A 21,416-nucleotide genomic window follows, 5' to 3' on the forward strand; every position below is an offset into this window, starting at 1 on the left:
ATAACTATTTCTTTTTATGGAGGGCTATAGACTTTTTCATGACTTTGTTAGAAAAATGTTCGTCCCTTGACCGCGGCTACGTTCGGTGACTGGTTGTCACCTCGAACCCAAACTCATTCTCATAGATTGCAGGCAATTACAGTCGAGCTGAAGGACGGTGATTATTTAACTACGGCTATGGTGGAATCCAAACTACAATATTAGGGGTTTTTCCCCGGTTTCGACGGAAGGCTCCGGTGTCTCTCCATCTCCGACATATATATATATATGTCGGATTGAAGTCAGGATTATGGAGATGGGCGTTTAATGAATTTTCATTAGAATTAGCCATTGTCGTGATACAATGGAGAGTTTATTAGCACGGGCTTATTAACAAGATTAAGCACTCGTAGCACTAGTGATAATGACCTTAGGTTCGAAACGAATCCGCGGTCACGGGATGGTAAACGTATGTTCTCGCACAGTTCAAGTCTAACTCTTTGTTAACTAGATGTGAGGTATTCACTGGTTGTAAGGTGGCACTGTCATTCGTCGATGAGATCGTACGAAAGAATGAATCTCCGTCTCGACGATGCCGTCGAGGAGAACTATAATGGGTGTGTCTAAGGACATGAGATCCTCGAATTCGTCAACGAAAGCTTTCGTTCCAAAGGCGAGGGAAATTAGCGCTGTTGCTAATTGGTTGATCTCCATATCGGCGTTTTGAAAGAGATGCTGGCCGCCCTTGAGGGGAGGTTGTTGACGGGGGGCAACGTTCGTGGAAGATAGGTTTCTCCTATCTTCCCGTAGTTGCAACAAAGACTACTTGACGGACTTCGCTTGACTAAATCTTAAGATCTATAGCGGGTCCTCACGTTAGCTAAACATACACCACAAAGGCATGCCGACACCCGGCGATCATTTTACCCGGAGGACAAAATCTGCGTGTGGCGGGCCGCGGGATAGAAACTATTGAAGTATTTACTGCCACGTATCGCTACGACTATTTCTTTTAAGGAGAGTTACTCTGTGCCTTTGTTAGATAAAACGGTCATCCCTTTGACCGCGGCTACGTTCGGCGACTGATTGTCGCCTCGAGCCCGAGCTCACTATCATAAATCTCAAATAAGTACAGTCGGATCGAATGACAACAGTTTCTCAATACGGCTATGGTGAAATCTAAATTACAATACTAGGGGTCTTCCAATACGTGTGTTAAGTTCCAAAGGGAAGGTTCCGGTGTTCTTTCATCTCCGACATATATATATTTTAATAAAACATTAATTTTGAATTGAACTTAAAATTCAAATAAACTTACTTATTAAAAATTTCTACATGAAATATATTTATATTTCAAGACTCAAATTCTGTTTATTCAGATAATCTTATTTCATTTCATAATTTAACTATAATAATAATAATTATTATTATTACTTTAACTACATTTTTCCTTATAGATTTTACATTAAATAATTTCTTAAACTTAAATTTATTAAAAAATCATACTATTGAAATTATTTGAACTTTAACTCCTATAATTATTTTAATAATTATTCGTTTTCCATCACTAAAAATTTTATATTATATTGATGAAATCATAAATCCTTATTTTTCTATTAAATCTATTTGTCATCAATGATATTGATCTTATGAATATCCAGAATTTAATAACTATGAATTTGATTCATATATATTAAATTGTGAATCAATAAATCAATTTCGACTTTTAGAAACTGATAATCGATTAATTATTCCATTTAAAATTTCAATACGTATAATTGTATCTTCTACAAATGTAAGTCACTCATGAACAATCCCTTCATTAGGAATTAAAGTTGATGCAATTCCTGATAGAATTAATCAACTAAACATATTTTGTATTCGTCCTGGAATTTATTTTGGTCAACGCTCTGAAATTTGTGGAATAAATCATAGTTTTATACCAATTATATTAGAAAGAACTTCTTATGAATTATTTTCAAATCGGATTAAAAAAAATTAATATGAAAAATTAGTTAATTAAATAACATTAGATTGTCATTCTAAAATTAATAATTTAACTTATTATTTTTCTATCATTAAATGTCTGAAATTAAGAATTGATCTTTTAAATCAATTAGAGTAATTAAAATTTACTTCTAACGAATTCCACAAATGATACCTATTAATTGATTTATTTATCTTTTTATTATGTATGATTTGCTTATTATCAATTATAATTTTAATAAATTCATTACTATTAAATTTAAAAATTAAAAATATGTTGAGGTGGCCGTGAGTGAGTTATAGTTGTTGGGCCTGGTCCGCTGTAATTGTCACTGGGGGCTGTAGATGTCGCTGCCGGGATACTGCTGATTTTTCCTCCGTTTTTTTGGTACGTGGAAATAAAATCGGACTCCGGTCGCCGGGATTCGAACCCGGGTTCCGAACGTTCGCAACCTAAGGCGTTAACTATTGCTTTTTTTTATTTTTGTTTATTAATTCCAGGTTTTTTACATATTTTTTTTACATAATTTTTTTTCCAGAATAAACGTAGCCATGCATTATTACTTTTTTTTTTTTTTAAGATTATTATTGTGCCTTAAATTTAAGCCGCTGTTGCGCTGTGCCAATGTACGATATTTCAATTTATGTCCTGAAAGCCTGGACGCAAAAACAGGACAGTTCGCTAGCCTATTAGGGAGGGATGGGAGGGGTGTTCTGTGGGATTAGTATAATATTTGTTTATCTATTTACATATTTACATATTTACACTTTATTTGGTGAGCGTTGCCGTTCTGTGGCTCTTTATCTTGTTGTTTTTTGTTATGGGTTCCGTATCCACCAATATTTTTTCGTGTTTTTTCTGTGTTTGTCTTCTGTATCCTTTTGGGGAAGTGCCATGTTGTATCTCCACCTAGTGTCTGCAGTACGGCCATCTAGGTTTTCCTCGTATTGTATAGATTTCATTCCTATTTTCCTTCGCATATGGTAAATTATAGGGATGTTGTTTTGGTCTTGGAGATAGTTTCTTTCGTCTAGGTTCGGGGGGGGGGGGATGTAGCCTGTTAAAAGAGTGTCTTTGAAGTATGCGTCGTTTGGGAATAAGCAGCCGAAGATTAGGCTGTTTTCTTTGATCTTCGCGGCTTGCGCGAAGTGGTTTCTTGTTAGTTTTTAGGATGTGACAGTCGATGCGGTGGATGTTGGCTAAGTCGTATATTTTTTTGTTTTTTACGTATTTTCTGTATCCGCTGTGTTCTGATCTGTAAATGCTCAGGCAAGCTCTGGTGCATTTTCTTTCGAATATGCGAATTTTTTCCATTACTGACGCTGGTATTTTGTACCATATTGGATAGTCGTAGGTTATAATGGGTCTTATTAGCGTTTGGTAGCACATGATTTTTACTTTGCTATCGAGATGTCTGGAATAAAACAACCTTTTTGTATTCCAAAAAGCTTTGCTGGCTTTGGAGAGTTGGATTTCGATGTGTTGCTTGTAGTTTAGTTTTTCATCTATATTTACTCCTAGGTATTTTACGCAATTTTTGTGTGGTATGAGGTTCTCTTCGTTTGCTTTTTCTTTTAGATGGAATTTCCTGACGCGATCCCTTTCTGCTGGACCGATTTTGCTTGTCATGGGTCTGAATAGAATGATTTCGCATTTGCTTGCGTTAATTTTTAGTTTCCATGTGTGATAGTAATCGCTGATTTTGTTAAAGAGTTCTTGCAGTTCTGTTCTTATCGTTTTGGTTTTGTGGCCTGTTACGTAGATGATTAGGTCATCCGCGAAGGCTATGGAGCGTTTATGTGTGGATGTGTTGAGGTTGAAGAGGTTTAGTAAGTCGTTATTGTAGATGCTGAAGAGTAGCGGGGAATTTACTGTTCCTTGTTGCAGGCCGTTCTCTATGGAGAATTCTTTGCTTGATGTGTACGAGCCGTCGGTCATTATAAAAGTTTTGTTTGTTATCATGTCCCAGACTATTTTAATTAGGTATTCAGGGAAGTTCTTTTTAATCATTTTATAAATGAGCCCTGGGATCCAGACTGTGTCGAAGGCTTTTTCGAGGTCTATTAGGCAGGCGGCTACTCGTTGATTTGCGTTAAGTGCCCAGCAGATATCCGACGTAAGTTTGTTTATTGCGTGGATTGTGGAGTGTTTGTGACGGAAGCCGAATTGATTTTCCGCTATTACCTTATTTTTTTTAAGCAGAAGGAGGCTTATAGGTCGTAGGTTTGCAGGTGATGAACCGTCTGTATTTTTTTTTTTTTTTTTTTTTTTTTTTGTAATGGCTATGAGTTTGGCTTTTTTCCATTTTTTGGGGAAGTACGTGTTGTTTAGTGCGTTATTAAACAGTACTGTGTAGTACCATTTTATTTTGTTTGGTAAGCGTTTGAGCGAGAAGTTTGGGATGCCATCGAAGCCGGCGGATTTTTTGTCGTTTAGCGTGCAGAAGATTGTACTTAGTTCATTGAAGTTTGTAAAGTAGTTTATTTCTGGGTCGGGCTGTTTGGGGTCGTCCGATGTGTTTTCGTTTGAGAATCTGCAGACTGTTTTGTTCAGCGCTATGTCTTGTTCTATTTTATTTTTTAGTTTGTTTGTTTCGGCGATGATAATTCTGTTTAATTGTTCTCGGCCCATGTGTTCGTTTTGTGTGTGAGTTTTGGCGAAGTGGGTGCCGATAATGTCTAGTTTTTCCGTTGTTTTTGAAATTATGAAGTTATCCTCGGTGTCTTTGTTGGTGTTGTGTATCTCGATGCCTGCTTCTTGGATGAGGGAGGCTTTTCTGGTGGCAGTTTGAGGGGCGGAATGGAGTTTTGTTCCTTTGGTCTGAAAATTTGATTTATCTGCGGGAACATGCTAGCAGAGTCTTTTTTGGAGATACTTTTTATTTTATTTGTCCAGTATTGATTTATAGAGTTTGCGAATTCTTGTTTTAGTTGTGATTTTATTTCGTGTAGCAGGTACTTTAGGAATTCTATGTCTTCTCTTTTGTCGTAAGAGTAGTTGTGTCTTAGGTTGTTTAATTTAGATAGTATGTAGCTTTTATCTCGTTGTAGTTTTTTTAATTTATAGTTTACATATGGCTAGCAGGAGTCTTTTTTTTAACGTCGGTACGAATTCTAGTAGGGCGTTTTGTATATGTTTTTCTATTTCGTCTATGAACGAGTCGATTTGTCTGTCTGTTAGGTTGACATTGTTCTAGATTTTTAGGTCGCAGTTCTGTTCGAGCAGGTTTTGGAACTTTTTCCAGTCTGTCTTTTTGTAGTTGTACCTGGGTGTTTCGGTCTGCGTTTCGAGTGTTAGGTAGTCGGATGTGTTTTTACTTATCTGAAATACTATGGCGTTATGGTCGCTGTCTTAGTCTATGGTTTTGAGAGTGTTATTTGGTCGTAAGTTTTGGAATTTTATTCGGGCGTCTGCTAGGCATATGTCTTGGTAAGAGCGTCCTTTTGGGTAAGAGGGTAGCTCGGAGCCATAGAGGTTTGTTTTGTAGAAGATGCTTTTATTGTCTAGCCAGCTTCTGACGGAGTTTCCTCTCGTATTGTTTATTTCGTTTTTCCAGCTGGTATGTTTGGCGTTAAGGTCACCGGCTATTATGTAGTAGTTTTCCTGTTTGTCGAGCTGTAAAAGTTGGAAGAGATTGTCGAATTCGTCGTTAAATTGTTTCTGGTTTCCGTAGGCTGCGTAGGCTGCGGAGATAAATAAGTTTTCCTTATTGTTTATTTTTATTTTTATGATCGTCGTCTCTAGGATTTTGAAGTTTGTTATTTTGTCGTTTTGTATTGTTTTGAACTTCAGGGGGTTTTTTATGAGGATTGCCGTTCCTCCTCCTTGGGTGGCGTTTGGTCTGTCGTGTCTTATTATAGAGTAGTTTTTGTATTGCACCTTATGTCTATAGTTCAGTTTGGTTTCTGAGATAAGTACTATGTAGGGGGTTTCTTTCTTAATTAGAGTTAGCAAGCTGTATCTTTTTTGGTTTGAGATTAGAGAATTGGGGTTTATTGATATGATTTTCAGATGTTTAACTTTTATCTGGTTTATTTTCTGCTGTGATTGGTGGGCGGGTGTGTTTTGGCTATATTTTCGATGATGTTGAAGATGGAATCGATTCTTTCTTCATGCGTATTTAGTGCTTTTTTGATTTCGTTTAGTTGTGTTTGTTGGTCGCTTAGTGCTTTTAGGATGCTTTTTTTGAAGTCTTCAATGACATTTATTATGCTTATTTGGGGTGCGTCTATTGTTGGGTTAGGGTTTTGTTTGACTTGTGCCGCTATGTTTGTTACTTGCGGGCTTGTCTCGTTCATACTTGTTTTTTGTTTTACTATATCCGCGAACTTTAGCTCGGGGACGTACTTACGGCTTATTTTGGCGATTCTTTCGATTTTTGTTGTTTTTGCTTTGGTGATTTTTTCATTAATCTTTTTCCGTAATTCGACGAGTTTTGGACATCCTTTGTAAGATGCAGGATGTCCGTAGTTTTTGCAGTTTACGAAGTAGATTTTTTCTTTGCTTACTGCTGCTTCTTTTTTTATCTTGCACTCGCCTGGCCCGTGCGGTTCAGTGCATTTTACACAGCGGTAGTTTAGGTTACAGTTTTGTGCTGTGTGGCCTATTCGCTGGCATTTGTAGCACTGCGTGATATCGTTTCTTTTAATTTTTTCCCATGCTATTTTCAGATAGTTAAGTCTGTTTATTTTTAGTAGGCTCCCGATGTTGCTATCGGGGGAAACTTGAATTATATAGATTGGGAGCAATGTGTTGTTCTCCCTTGATTTTCTTGTTGTGAATCGAGTCACTTTGGTGAAGTTAACTTCTTCTATATTCAGGGCTTTTAGATCTTCTACTATTTCCGCTTCTGTGTAGCTGTTTCCTAGCCCTTTTAGTAGGTACGTATGGGGTTTTTGCGATTTTGGGGTATATGTGAAGTAGGCCGTGTTGGCTGCGGTCAGTATTTTTTTTGCATTTGTGTAGTCAATTATGTTTTGAAGATAAAGCACGTGCTTACCTGAGTGGATTCTTTTGATATGGAAATTCTTGATTTTGAGAGAAGTTTCCATGAGTGCTATTGTATCTTTTGGGTCTTGTAATGTTATGTTGATGGGGGGTGGCCTGGCCCCTTTTGCCGATGTGGGGGGGTCTGCCTGTTCTTCAGCGGGGTGGCTGGGTGGCTGGCCTTTATAATTTTGGTTTTTCGGTAATGTTGAAGGATGTGGTGTTGTTTTTTTTGGCGGAGCGGCGGGGGAGGTACTTGTCCGGGCGGCATTGTTTTTGTTCGTGGTTATCGGTGATGTGACCAGGGGTGTGGGCTGTCTGGTTGCTTTTTTCCTTAGTAAGTCGTTTTTTTTTTTTAATGTTTCGATGATAGTTTCCTGCGATTGCGATGCGCAGGGGTCTTGAGCTTGGGGGGCTTCAAATCTGTTTTTTATGGGATTGCCATTGATTGGGGGCTTCTTTTTTGCTTCATGTTTTCGTTTTTTTCGTAACACTCTTCTTGAGAATCGCTTTCTTTTTCTTTTAAATTTTCTTGTCTGATTTCTTTTTTGTTCCTGCTTATCAGGTTTGGAGGCGGATTGAGTTTCCGCGTCTTTTGTGCAGCGGGTCTTATGCTGCTATCTTTAATTATCTGTTGCTTTTCTATCTTCCTTTTGACCCCTTTTTTTGTCGGCCTTATGGCGGATTCCGCCTCCTTGGTTTCAATTTCATTCCTTTCCTCTTCTATTTTTATATTGTTTGTAGTGTGGGTGATGTTATCACTACCTTTTCACTGCTTAGCACTCTTTTTGTTTTTTTTTTCTCCGCTCTCTCACTGTATACTGTACACTGAATAGCTTGCTGCGCTCACTGTTAGGGCCTACGCCTGGTAGTCCCTTAGGGCCGAGAGGTCCGGCCTGCTCGGAGGATCACGGTCAACTGACGAGAACGAGTACTCTCAACGCGGTATGAGCGTTGGCTGAAGTAATCAGCTTTGTTATTTCATGTTATCCAATAGACAAAATATTTAAGAAAACATACATGTATTTATGAGGAAAAATGGTATTTTTTTAGACGTGCATACAGATATATAACATTTTTCCTGGCTTCGTTTCCCAAACAATGGATTGTGAAGTTCCGTCATATAGGTACGCGTATACTTAAAATGTAGCGAGTCAAGTGGACGGAACTTCGTAATTGATTTTCTGGAAAACCAAGTCTTGTGTTAAAAATTGTCACTTCATCATCGACTTATTTTTGTATAGGAAATCAGGCCCTTTCGACCTGCACCATCATAATACTCTAATTTTCTCGCCTACTTCAATTTTGAAATTATTTAGTTTCACTGTATTGCGTATAACTACCAACAGCAAAATATTAATATTCACGAACAACACGGCTGTTCTGACAACGATCATAAATCGTCAAATCCACGTCATTCCATACTACCTGACAGCGGACCGTTAGGTTTTGACTTGACCTTTGCACATGGCCCAACATTACATTTGCCCCATTACCTAGGGCAATTAGGATCCGTCCCTTGTCCCTCAACGCCGACAAACGCAGCAGCCTGTAAAAACTGCAATCATTCGACCAAGAAGAGTCTTTTTTTAGTCTTGAGTCTAGTCTTGTGTACAGTTTGGCCGTGATTTGAACTTCATTGTAATATTATACTTAATCGTTCTCGTGAATAAAAGCCTACAAAATTTTAAAAACACGGTCAAATTACGTTACTCCTTCTTTATCATAAATTTTACGTGATACTGTAGAACAGCTTCTTTGGTCTCTATTATAGTAACGCGGAAGGATCGCCGACATAGAGACAATGTCGGCGACGAAGAGCAAATGCCAACAAGCAGAAACGGTCGGAAAACTGAAATAGGGCTTAGCGGCACTCGGCAACAAAACTTTCCAACGGCGGTCCAAACATCACCGAGGCGCAAGTGCCGACAGGCCTAATCAGCCATCGATATCCGTAAGGTTCTTCCTTATAGGACATTTTTTGTAATATTGGAAGAAGGCGTAGGTAGCAACGGTGGCGGACGCGTAACGAACGCGCGCGTAGTAGAGATATTGATGGATGACGAAAAGAAACGAATCGGATCAAGAAAATAGTTGAGTTGTAACCGAGGGGAGAGAATCGTCAGTTGGAATCGAGAGTTGTACGTAAATACCAATGGTCAAAGGAGAAATCGGCAAGTATTTAAAAAGAAAAACACAAGGAAAGAACGGCAATACATCCAAACCAGCTAGCTGCTGAAGCGAGCAAAACTCTCATAAAAAGAAGAATAAAAAGAAAACACCCCACTGACCTCGCTACAGAAATAAAATAGTCAAACTCGGATAAAGTTAGAAAAATTTAACAAATGTCCAGCTGGACAAATTGTAAAGTGCAAATTAAAAAGAAAAAAAAAGAAAAATAAAAAAAAGGAAATGGATTGCATGTTTGCCCATAGAAGAGTAATCCAAGCGATGAAAACTGATTCCTTCCGCAAAATGACAATATATTATTGGTCCAACAAATACAATATTTTCGTCCATTTCCTGTGACAATAAATGTCATATTATTAAATTTATCATTATCAAAAATTAAATTAAGAATATACGTAACAAAGACCTATTTACTTCTCTTTTATTTACTAATTTATTAATTAATACTACTGACTTTTTTAAACTTAGAGAAATATTTCTGCGAAGCGACTCCTTCAGCAATTGCTGAAAGGCTTTTTCATCTTCAGCACTGATTAATTTATCCGAATACACTCTTGTTGCTTCGTGAATGTATAATCTGATCAAATGTTTTCCAGTCGGAACAGTCTCACCGTTTGCAAACAGTATGCCCTTAAAGGAAGAGTAAACCTTTTTTATATCAAATATTTATTATTAAATAGAATATTAAATATTTTTTTAAGAGATTTAATGATAACGTCACGTGATTTTTATCTCAATAGAGTTGAATTTCATAAGTACTTTAGTTACCAACTGCGTTCGATATGTATACAGGTCAACTCAAAACTTTATTTCAGTGCGGTTAACGTATATAATACTCGTCGTGTAAAATGAGAAAATTACCATTTGCTATAAAAACTCAAAATTTATCTAATACTTTACTGTGTATATCGGTTATTCCCCGATTTCTTTCGTGTATTTTATTCTATTGTCTTTTGGCAATTTTTCAGTTTTTAATAACGATAACATTTACTGATGAAACAATATTTCGCAAATGTAGAATAACGAATATACGTAACGAATCTTTCCGGGCAGACGAAAATCCACACGCATTAAGAGATAGTTGGTGCAGGTTGGTGCACCAGCACATTCTACAAACGCCGTACAAGAGCATTTTTTTTTTTTATTTATTTATTAGAATATTTACAATCAATGCTCGTTGAGAATTTTCAGTAACTTAATTTGGCGTGATACAATGACATGGATTATAATAGCTTTATATTGTTGGTTCTAGTAGGACTAAGGATTTAATCTAGTGGGTATTTTCTTTTTAGTCTGCGGATCTGGTCCGTCGTGTCCAGTAGTTGGGTGACTAGTGGGTTGTGGTGTTTTTTTTTCTTTTTTTTTTTTGCGTGGGGAGGGGAAAATGCTATTACGCATGCCCAGTGACCCGCATCACTGGGTTATGTGGGAGTCGGTCGGATGTCGTTGCCATACCCACTGAAAACCCCTCCTCCTTCTTCCTCCGCTTAGAGGGCAGACAACCCCGGTAAAACCTGTCGGCAGTCATCAGGGTTGTCCTTTCGTGCCCCGTTGTATCTACTTCTTCGAGCAGTTACTGCTCATGTCGCCCTCTCAGCCAGTTCAGAATACTGGGCTGGTCTCCTTCTGCGGTTTTTCGTTGTTTCATGTTCTTGCCCTCATTGCTCCGCGTAGTTGTTGTTTCGCTCGTTCTCCTCCTTGCCTCTTCCCAGGCCCTCGCTGTCACCCTCCTGTGACACATGACGGTCTTACAGAATTGCCTGAATTTATTCCAGCTCTCGTCCTTGGCGGTCACCGTGGCGATCAGATTGCCCACGTCTATCTTCCCGCCCAGAGCGTTCTCCAGCTCGATCCTTCTGTCCGTCCACTTCGGGCACGCGAAGAGGGCGTGCTCTGCATCGTCGTTCGGGTCTCCACAGTCGAGACAGTTGCTATCGCTGTCCCTGCCGATCCTTTTCCTATAGACACCGAAGCTCCCATGCCCGGTTAGCAGCTGCATGGTGTGGTGATCGATGTCCATCTTCTTTTTGGTAAAAAGCAGCGCACTCGGTATTAGCTTCTTTGTGATATTTTCTTTTTTGTAGTTGTTCCACTCCTTCTGCCAGTCCTCTTGGGCCTTCTTGCGAATCGCCTCCAGTTCCTCCTTCAGCTTGGAGCCGTCATCCGTGCCAATCCTGGACCCATGGATCTTGTTCCTCTCGTAGGTCTCTCCGAGCATCTTTATCTTTATGTAAATCGGGAGATTCCCGGTCAACACGCAAAGTGCCACGTGGGAGACGGTACCTTATGCCGTCGTTGTTATGCACAGGGCCGTTCGTTGTGCTCGTTTCAGCTTTTTTCTGTTCTTATCGGTATTCGCTGCTCTAGCCCACACCGGTGCTCCGTAAGTTACGATGGACTCCCACACATTGTAGTAGAGCCTACGAGCCAGGCTGGGCGGCCCGTTGATGTTGGGTAGAATTCCCCTAAGGGCTCCTATTAACTTGTCGGCTCTGTTACACACCATCTCGATATGCGCACCGAACCTCTGACTGGAGTCGATGACGACTCCGAGATACCTGATGCGATCGACCGTTTCGATGTCCGAGGAGCCCAACCTGAGTTTCACCACTCTCGGCACTCGCAAGCTTGTGATGAGCATGACCTCCGTCTTTTCCCTCGCCAGGGTGAGCCCGACACTCGTGCGCCAATCGTTGGCGATCCTTAGCATCGTGTTGACCTTGACGCAGGCATCTTCGCTCCTCCCGACGTAACATGTGATGGTCAGATCATCCGCGAAGGCGGTTGCTCTGACCATTGGCATGTTGTCGAGCCTCTCGAGCAACCGGTCGTATACCAAGTTCCACAGGAATGGTCCGAGGATAGATCCCTGCGGAACTCCCGCCGCCACCTCGTGCTCCACCCTGCCGTGCTGGTTGCTCACTATGATCCTCCTTCCGGATAGGTAACTGCCGATTAGCCTTTTGACCTTCCATGGCAGCTTCCTCTTGTCAAATTCCTCGTATATGCTCTTCCAGCTGAGTGAATTGAAGGCATTGCTAATATCCAGGGTGATCATCACGCATATTACCTTCTTCTGTTTGCAGATGTTGGCAAACTTCATCACCTGCGTGATGGCATATACCGTGCTCCTCTTCCTTCTGAAGCCATATTGCCTCCGATGGAACGGGTCCGTCCCGATGCATCTCTCGATGATCCTCTTAAAGCATTTTTCCCAGATCTTGCTCATGGTTGGGAGTATGCTTATCGGCCGGTACGCGTTGGGGAGACTGGGATCCTTTCCCGGTTTCCTTAGCAGTATTACTCTGGCCGTCTTCCAGCAGTCTGGGATCCTTCCTGATTCGGTGATGCCGTTGAACGCCCTTGTCACGAGCTCGCTCCTGCGGCTCGCTACCAGCTTCGCGATCTCGCCCGGCACGCCATCGACTCCTGCAGCCTTCTCGGAGTTCATTCTTCCGGCGGCATCGACGACATCGCCTTCGCCGATGGCGACGCTGAGGCTAATATCTCCTTCTTCTTCGGTCTCTGCCTCTTCGCGGCTCTCATAATGGGGGGGGGGGGTCCGTGTCCCAAGGTGAATAGCCTCTGTAGGACTGCCTTCTCCATGTCGATCGGCATGTCGTTTGTTGGTCCCTTGCTTTTACATTTCTTCATGACCGTGCGATAGGGTTTGCCCCAAGGGTCGCTCTCCAGTATCTTGCAGTATTCTGCCCAAGCTGTTTTTTTGCTACAGGCGATCTCCTTTTTTAACTGCCTACGGATCTCCTTGTAGGCGTTGACGAGGGGCTCGGTGTTGCCGGCATTCTTCTTTCTTTCTCTCGTCACCTTCCTGAGCGCTTTTTGCGCCTGCGCTCTCAGTTCCGCGATCATCGGGTTCCACCAGTAGTTCGCGTACTTGCGGCTCCCCGCACCGTTCGACTTCCTTAGCATCCCTTCGCACGTACCTTCGATGCTCTTTTGCAAGGGCTCGGCCCCATCCTCTCCGATAGCCGCGTTGAGGTCCTCCTTCTTCAGTGTGTCGTCAAATCTGCTCAGGAACTCCTCCGGCGACATGTCCTTGGTCACGTACCTGTAGAACTTCGATACGGTTCGGGTCTTCCTCGTCTTAAACCTGTGGAGCACGTACAGATGGTCCGAGGCCGAGTATTTGTCCAAGACCGCGCTTCCGGCGTGTATCTCGCTGACCTTGTTGGATACGCTTATTATGTCGGGGAAGCTCGTCTTCCCGTTCATGAAGAAGGTGTACTTTTCCTTGAGCCTCAATGGAAACACCCGGTGGCCGCTTAGTGCCTCCATTAAGACTCTCCCTCTCTTGTCTGTGGTCGATCCTCCCCAACAGGTTGATTTTGCGTTGAAGTCTCCGGCCACGACGACCTTGTCGTGTCTTCTAGCAACGCTCTTCGTCATAGTAGACAGCGTGTCTATGTATTTGCAGTATGATGGCTTATTTATGTTGGGCGAACAGTATCCGCTGAAGCAGAAGACGTCGCCGACGCGGACGCCCACTATCCCGTCGCTCTTGACCTCTGTTGTTTCATCAGGCAGCTTGCCATTGAGGAGTGTGACCCATATCGAGGCGTCTCCTTTGGTGTCATTAAACCAGTGCGGTAGCTGCCTCTTCGGCTCGGAAATTATTATTATATCCGGCCTAAGTTCGATCGCGCATTGGTGCATCATGTCCTGCGCCAGCTTGCATCTGTTGAGGTTTATCTGCAGTATCCTCATTCACTCGCTTTCAACCGCCTTCTATATTCTGGACAAGCCAGGGATCCGGTTACGTGGTCAAATTTCACTCCTTTCTCCTTGCTGCAGATGGAGCAGCAGGGTGCGTTGACGCAGGCAGCTATCGTGTGGTCTTTGGCTCCGCACTTCCCGCAAATCTCCTTTCCAGGGCTTATCGCCGTGCACTTTTTCGCGATATGCCCGAACATGTGACATCTGAAGCACTTTACCACATTGGGTAGTGCCTTTATCGAGGCTATCGTCAAGCCGGTTCTGATCTTCCGGCTCGCCCCCTCTTTGGCCAGATAGGCTTTCGGCATCGTCACTATTGCCGATTGGATGCCCCACGGCGCCATTTTTAGGGTCTTTACTTCGACCTCAGTGATGTCGCTTACGCCCAGTTGCACTACTATCTCCCTGGCTAGTTCTTCCTTGCCTACGAGCGGGTCTATATCCCTGATCTCTACGGAGGTCTTGTCGCGCATTGGTAGCGCTCTCACCTTGCCTCTTAGCGCCGTGTTCATATCCGCCGCGGTCTTTTTGGCGTTGCTACCTGCTTTCAGCTCGATCAGTATGTCACCTGTTCCTTGCCCCCATCAGGTCTTTGTAGACCTGGATCCACTCCTTGTCCTGCCCTACTTTGACGAGGATGGCTTCGGGTCTGTTACGTATCCTCTTCGGTCCCTCCGGCCTCTTTGGCTTGTCCAATGCCGCCCTTCCTGCGTTCGCCTTCCTGACTACCGTCGGGGTGTCCGTTCCTTTTCCTCTCCTTTCGCGGACAGGGATCCAGTCTTCCTTTACATCGCTGTCCGTGCATTCCGTAGTCGCTTTTGCCGAGCTGTTGCCGGCACAGGCTCCTGCGTAGGAGGCCTCCACGGTCGTTGGTCTCTTTCTCCTGGTGTCGCCCTTCCCCTCGACGGGCGATATCTCCTTCCTTTTTCCTTCCTTCTCCTCACTCCTCCCCGGAGGGGTGGTCATCCTGGTGGCCGTGACTGTCCTCGCGTTCCTCTTGAGCCTCATCTCGTCCAACATCGAGTGGAGCTTGATCGCTTTTTTACTGATGGCGTCCCTCCTTTTCTTGATGTCGGTATCCTTTTTGCTCATGAGGTAGAATCTGCTACCTATGTATTGGATTTCGCGGAAGACTTCTGTGATGATTTCCGTCATCGCCTTCCATTCGCTCATCTTAATGACGATACTGTCCTCGTCGTTGCATTCGGTCTCAGCCGTTGCTCTGTTCGCCATGGCCTTCCTCCTGAGACATTCCCTTGGTGCCGCCGCTTCGCTGCCGCTGTCCGACATTTCCGCCGGTGTGTCTAGCTCCGAAGTGCTGGCCGCTTCGTCGCTCGTTGACCTCGGCTGGCTCCTGGCCAGGCTTCTCGTTGTCTTGCACGCGGTCCCCTCCACTGGGGACTTTCTGATATATCTGGTGATCTTGTCACCTTTGAAGATTTTTTCCTTGGCGATTCGGGTCGCCTTTTCGGTGGGTGGTGTCTTATCCTTGAGTGCCTGCATTGGCATCTCGACATCCTCGATGATTCCCGCGATGTCTTCATCAAATTCGAGGTATCTTCTAGTGCTTTTCTTGCACGTCTTTTCCTCTGTGACAACTGCGGGTGTTTCTTGGTCCCCGGTCGTGTTTACCGAACGAGGGGAGGCCCTGGGATCGACCTTCCCCTCGCCGTTCGTCCAGTCGTTGGGTGACCGTCGGGTCGAGCCTGGGACGCTACTCGAATCCCCGACGGGGCCTGGAAGCTCCGAAACCCCCTGAGCCGTAAGTTTACTTGACTTACAGTACTTGTCCATATTGTGTTTGTGTCTTAATATACATATACATATATATATATATATATATATATATGTATGTATGTATGTTTGAGGTGGATGTCCTTCGACGTAGCCGGTCGTCGTATAATCCCACTGTATCCTTCCGCGTGTATGCGATTCGTGTCTGTTCGACGCGGGGAGTTTTGACTGGCCCTCCACGGGGGCGCTCTCCACCACTCCTTGGTTACCCAGGTAGCCCGCACGGTGGCGCTTCGGTTGCGCGACCCAAGATGGCCCCCGCTCTGCCCCTAACCTCACCTTTCACACACAGCACTTTCAATCGTTTCTCTCGCTTTTATACCAGCGAGCTCACCTATCTCTTGTGTTCCCACTCATTCCGGAGCACTAGAAACTTCACTTTCGTGCACTTTCCGCCCGAATTCTTTAATATACCCAGATATTTCGGTTATGCCCACGGAGCGACGTGCACGTGTCCGTTCTGCTTGCCGCCATCATTTGAACTCGAACTACAAAGGATGCTCAGCCTACAAATCGCTACATAATATAAAGTATCCAAAACTGAGACCCAAGGACATAAACATACAAGAACCTAAACCCCAAAAACTCACCTCACCAACAGTATCCTATGCGCAGGCAACGCAAGGAAACGTATACGACTCGAAAACACACAGTGAACACTCAGAAAATAGTGTTCCCATCTCACAAAACACAGACAACTTCACCAGACTCGAAAAACTTATCGAGAAGCAATCTGAGTAAATTTACAACTTGCTGTCACTACTCACACTCTTCATGGACAAATTTATACGCACAGAAGCAAAATAAAACCAATGCGAATAGCTCTGTGGAACGCCAACGGTCTAGCTCAGCACAAATTTGTACTAGAACTATTCTTAAAGCAACAGCAAATCGACGTAATGCTCATATCTGAAACCCACTTCACCGACAAAAACTACCTCAAAATACACGGCTACAACTTCTACCACACCCAACACCCCAGTGGAAAGGCACACGGCGGTACCGGAATCATCATCAAATCCAGCATTAAGCACTACGATCTTCCATCATTCCAGAAAGACTACCTTTAAGCCACAAGCGTAGCAATAGAAGACCGCCATGGTACAATCACCACCTCAGCAGTATACTGCCCTCCCAGACACTCGATTGCTAAAGAGAACTTCGACAGCCTCTTTGATGCCCTAGGCAATAGATTCTTAGGTGGAGGAGACTATAACGCCAAACATACCCAATGGGGCAGCAGACTTGTCACAGCAAGAGGCAAAAACCTCCTGCATAGCATAACCACCAACAATCTCAACTACCTCACCACATATGAATCCACATACTGGCCCACTGACACTAACAAAATTCCTGATTTACTTGACTTCTTCATAACAAAAAATATCTCGCCTAGATATATCTCGCCAAACTGACTAACTGCGGAAACGATCAGCACTTTAAATATGGAAAGAAGGCTAAAAACGAACCTCCCAACAGATCTCGCGAAGGATATAACCTAGCAAACGCGAGGATGGTACCCCGCTGGGGGTAGCCACCAACATGTTAATATAACTATTAAAAAATTCTACCAAATTTCCAGGTTAGACAAATTGTGAATATAAAGAAATAAATAAAAAAATAACCTACATCAGGCGATCGAAAATCCACCACAAACAACAAACTCAGCTCCGCGCTCAAACCAAAACTTAACCTCAACCGATAACACCACTCAACTAAACATCATAAACGTCATCGAAGACTTTAAAAAAAGTATACTCAAAACATTAAACGAACAACAAATACAATTAAATGAAATGAAAAGATCGTTATCAACGCTCGAAGAACGAATCGACGCCATCTTTAACACTATCCATAGTATAGATGACGAATAACCAAAATCCATTAAACCAACAATTACAGCAAAAAACATCGGTTTAACTTAAAACATCTGAAAATAATTGCAATAAATGCCAACTCTCTAATTTCAAACTAAAACCAAAAAAGATACAGTATGCTAACCCTAATAAATAAAGAAACCCCCGACATCGTACTTATCTCAGAAGCAACATTGAACAAAAGACACAAAGTACACATCAAAAACTATTCTATGTTAAGACGCGACAGGCCGAACGCTAGCCAAGGAGGAGGAATGGCAATCCTCATAAAAAAATCCACTGTTTCAACCGTTCGTGGAGAGACGCGATCGCGAGATGACGCGTCAACGAGAGTTGTAAATTGTCGTTACGATTAAACAATTGACGCCACGAACTGATTGATCCCCTATTTCTATTACGAGAATAGAAGTGATTGGAATGAGTGCATACGGAAAACTACACTTGATTTGTTAATAAAGTTTAATAATAAATAAAGAAGCAACAATTTCAGTTCGAAATTGAAAAGATATAGAATGGATTCGGAAATACAAATAATTCCCTTTATTTAGCACACAACTGTTATACATATATCTTATACTCTTAAGACCTCAAAATCCTACTCGCACGCACGCTTGTTGTCAACCGACTCTTCCAGATACTTCTAACGACTGCTCTTGTCTTTTGTCTCAACCAAGACCCGGACGTCCTCTGACGCTTACACACACATTCACATGTACAGTGTAAATGTATCATATTCCCAACAAAAATGTATCTTCGATTAACAATTAAGACGAAAATATAACAATTCATGTTTTGTTAGTGGTTTGTTTATACCGGGACTTTTCGTACTTCGCAGTTTGAGATAGACTGACTGATTCTTTTGTTGGAAACCATGGATTCTTTCCTTTGTTACTCTTCGATATTCCTACTACACATACGTTTATTACATGTACCGCGACGGTCGCCGCATATGCGTTCTTCCGAGAATTCGGCGAAAGAAACGTAGAGATATCGATGATACATTGGTCATGTCGGTATTGCGCTTCGACGGCATAGCTCTTTGTACCGCGAAGCCGTTGGAAAGTTTCGTGGTCGATGCCGCCACAAATTAAAGTTTCCTTGAACACTTGATTAGAGAGAGAATTGGCAAACCGTAACGACCACTGAATTTCAAAACAATCCAAAACGACAAAATAACAAGTTTCAAAATCCTAGAAACAACGATCATAAAAATAAAAATAAGCAGTATGGAAAATTTATTTATCACTGCGGCCTACGCAGCCTACGGAAACCAGAAACAATTTAACGACGAATTCGACAATCTCTTCCAACTTTTACAGCTCGACAAGCAGGAAAACTACTACATAATAGCCGGTGACCTTAACGCCAAACATACCAGCTGAAAAAACGAAATAAACAACACGAGAGGAAACTCCGTCAGAACCTGGCTAGACAATAAAAGCATACATTACAAAACAAATCATTACAGCTCCGAGCTATCCTCTTATCTAAAAGGACGCTCATGCCTGGACATATGCCTAGCAGACAGGCGACTAAAATTCTAAAATGTATGACCAAATAGCACTCTCAGAACCCTAGACTACGACTGCGGCCATAACGGCATAGCATTTCAGATAAACAAGAACACGTCTGACTTCCTAACACTCGAAACACAGACCGAAACACCCAGGTTCAATTACAAAAAGACAGACTGAAAAAAGTTCCAAAACCTACTCGAACAGAATTGCGACCTAAAGGTCTACAACAACGTCAACCTAAATTTCAGTTACAAATTGTAAACTTAAAAAAACGTAAACCCGACACACAAAATATAGCATGGCTATGTCGTACCGTCACGTATCGGTACTTTTGCCTGATCCACCCCACAACCGAAATTCATTGTTTATTATGAGAAACATACACATGTAATACTACCTACTGGTCAATAAACGTTATAAAAGAAAAAAAGTAGTCGTTCTCGTCCGATCGCTGGGCACGGTTAGTACTTAGATGGGCGACCGGTTGGGAACTCCGTGTGGTGTTGGCTCTTTTTACTTTTGTTCACACTTGGCCAACCGAACCATCAGATCTCTCCCCCCCCCCCTGTGAAGAACATCGCTGAGTGACCGAACAGGGGGAGGTCTCCCTTTTTGACTTTAGCAACGCATTTTCTTTTTTGATGTTGCTGTTATTATCAGTTATTGTCTACTTGGAATTGTTCCCAATTAATTGCGATTCTTTCTGCTTTTATAAAGTGCAATATGTAGTAAAATACACCAATTTAGTGGTCTTAAAATTAATTAAAAAGTTACACTATCAGTTATGACTAAATAAAGTTGAAGTCGAACGATACCACACTGTAAAAAAATATTAAAATGTATTATGAATTTTTAACTTCGCGTTCAAGTCGTGTCATTTATCATTAGTCATCTTTAATGTTTTTAATCTTACCTATATCTGTTTATAGTTTTAATTTGACGTTTTGTATACACAATATGTGAAATCATTCAACAAAATCATTACCGCAGAATATAATTGACCACTTAAATAATTTTTAGACTTCTTTGTTTTTCAAATATTAGTTAATATCAGTCCTGCTTACTTAGAAAAATGCACGTGCGCAGAGAGTGTCTCTATGAATTTTGAGAATTTGTTATTATTATGATCTTTTATTTTACTTTTTATTTCCTTTGCGAGTTTATTTAGATGTTCTCCTCCTTACTTAGAAATATGCACGATGGGCAGTTTATAGGTTGGCCTGTGCTGGCGCGGTTGGCTAAGTGTTAATAAGCTATGGTCGTATACACGAAGAAAATATCTTTTTAGCATTAAACGATTATCACCATATGTTGTATCATTCTCGCATACACGCTTACTTATATATTACTTTGTTTATACTTTCCGATAATGTTATATGTATTCAATATTGGGAATTGGAGAATGTGCAAGTATTATACATACGTACGTCGTTTGAGAGAATGCAAAAATACATGTGCCAAAAATTGTGACACAAACCGAAGGGCAATGATTCCCTGCGCGTGGCGAAAATGAAGTCGAAAATGTAAAATGACATTTTTCGCTTTGTTTTCGCGAAAATCAATTATGAAGTTGCCCCTACTTAACTTCACAGTCCATTTTCTTGAAAACGAAGCCGGGCAAGATTTTACATATCTCTTTTATCCTCTTACATAATTGTACGTCGTAAAAGCTTTTTATTCAATAATATTAAATACCGAAATTGATTACTTCAACTAACGCTCATACCGAGCTGAATGCATTCTTTCTCGTCGGAGTGCTGGGAACCCCCCAAGCAGGTCGGTCCTCCCTGGCAAAAAATACCAGGCGTAAGGCCTGTTAGTGAGTTTGCCAATTTATACAGTAAAACTCAATAACGAAAAGTGATAAATAATGCTCACTATAAAAACAATCAAGAAAATAAGAGAAGGAAAGAAGGTAGAGAGAATGAAAGAAACAACCAAAAGAAAAATATAGCAAAAGTGAATCAAGAACTTTCTTGGCAATACAAGCTTTGGCACCCAAAGGACGCGGAAACTCAACCGTCCGCCAAACCTGGTGAACAGGAATAACAGGGCACAAAGTAGCCAGGAAAGTGTAAACAAAAAGGAAAGCGCAACAGGAGACGCGGACCGCGAAGGAAACGAAACCATAAATTCAGCAGATAGCTCCCCATTATCGGCAATACGAACGAAAAATAGGTTCAGCGTATTGCATTCGCAAGAGTCCTGCCTATCTCGGATACAGCAACACCCTCAAATAGGAACAATAAAAGAAACCATCATAATAAGGAAAAAGAACGAAAACCTACGGAAGAAAGCAAGTAGTCATACGGCCTCTCAGGAAATCACAGGGAAATCACATGTGCGAAAGAG

At 42.0% G+C, this 21,416-nt stretch overlaps 1 pseudogene; it reads left to right on the plus strand.

The window, feature by feature from the left end:
* Window positions 1-1,309: 1,309 nt before the first annotated feature.
* LOC125386709 lies at window positions 1,310-1,969 on the plus strand (annotated as a pseudogene).
* Window positions 1,970-21,416: the final 19,447 nt, after the last annotated feature.

Source organism: Bombus terrestris, chromosome 17 (genome assembly GCF_910591885.1).
Source record: "Bombus terrestris chromosome 17, iyBomTerr1.2, whole genome shotgun sequence".
NCBI classification, from domain to species: domain Eukaryota; kingdom Metazoa; phylum Arthropoda; class Insecta; order Hymenoptera; family Apidae; genus Bombus; species Bombus terrestris.